A 1,139-nucleotide genomic window follows, 5' to 3' on the forward strand; every position below is an offset into this window, starting at 1 on the left:
TCCGGACTTCTTTTGTGTTCAGTATGCAGTATTCAAAGCGACGTCATCAATTTCCAACATGTTATGACATCATTTGTTGTTTTTTGGTCATTTACCTAATTGTTTTAGAGAGCTAAATGACCGTGAAATTGAAAATCAATACAAAATGAATCCTGAAAATGTTGAAACTTGGAATGGTATCATCATATCACCCGCATAGCATGCGCGAAAGAGTAGAGAGGGTCACGGCAAAAATAGGACGCACTTCGTGTACAAACTAGACAAACTCTTTCGGAGTATCAGACTTTCGGACGAGAACTCATCTGTTACACGGCCACTTCAATGTTTTTTAAACTTATTTGAACTCAGGACTTCTTTTGTGTTCAGTATGTAGTATTCAAAGCGACGTCATCAATTTCCAACATGTTATGACATCATTTGTTGTTTTTCAGTCATTTACCTAATTGTTTTAGAGAGCTAAATGACCATGAAATTGAAAATCACTACAAAATGAATCCTGAAAATGTTGAAACGTGGCATGGTATCATCATATCACCCGCATAGCATGCGCGAAAGAGTAGAGAGGGTCACGGCAAAAACTGGACGCACTTCGTGTACAAACTGGACATACTCTTTCGGAGTATTAGGGTTTCGGACGAGAACTCATCTGTTACACGGCCACTTCAATGTCTTTTAAACTTATTTGAACTCCGGAAGTCTTTTGTGTTTAGCATGCAGCATTCAAAGCGACGTCATCAATTTCCAACATGTTCTGACGTCATTTGTTGTTTTTCGGTCATTTACCTAATTGTTTTAGAGAGCTAAATGACCGTGAAATTGAAAATCACTACAAAATGAATCCTGAAAATGTTGAAACTTGGCATGGTATCGTCATATCACCCGCATAGCATGCACGAAAGAGTAGAGAGGGTCACGGCAAAAACTGGACGCACTTCATGTATAAACTGGACAAACTCTTTCAGAGTATCAGGGTTTCGGACGAGAACTCATCTGTTACATGGCCACTTCAATTTTTCTAAACTTATTTGAACTCCGGACTTCTTTTGTGTTTAGTAAGCAGCATTCAAAGTGACGTCATCAATTTCCAACATGTTCTGACATCATTTGTTGTTTTTCGATCATTTACCTAATTGTTTAGA

The sequence above is a fragment of the Triticum dicoccoides genome, chromosome 3A, assembly GCF_002162155.2.
Source record: "Triticum dicoccoides isolate Atlit2015 ecotype Zavitan chromosome 3A, WEW_v2.0, whole genome shotgun sequence".
In the NCBI taxonomy this organism is placed as follows: domain Eukaryota; kingdom Viridiplantae; phylum Streptophyta; class Magnoliopsida; order Poales; family Poaceae; genus Triticum; species Triticum dicoccoides.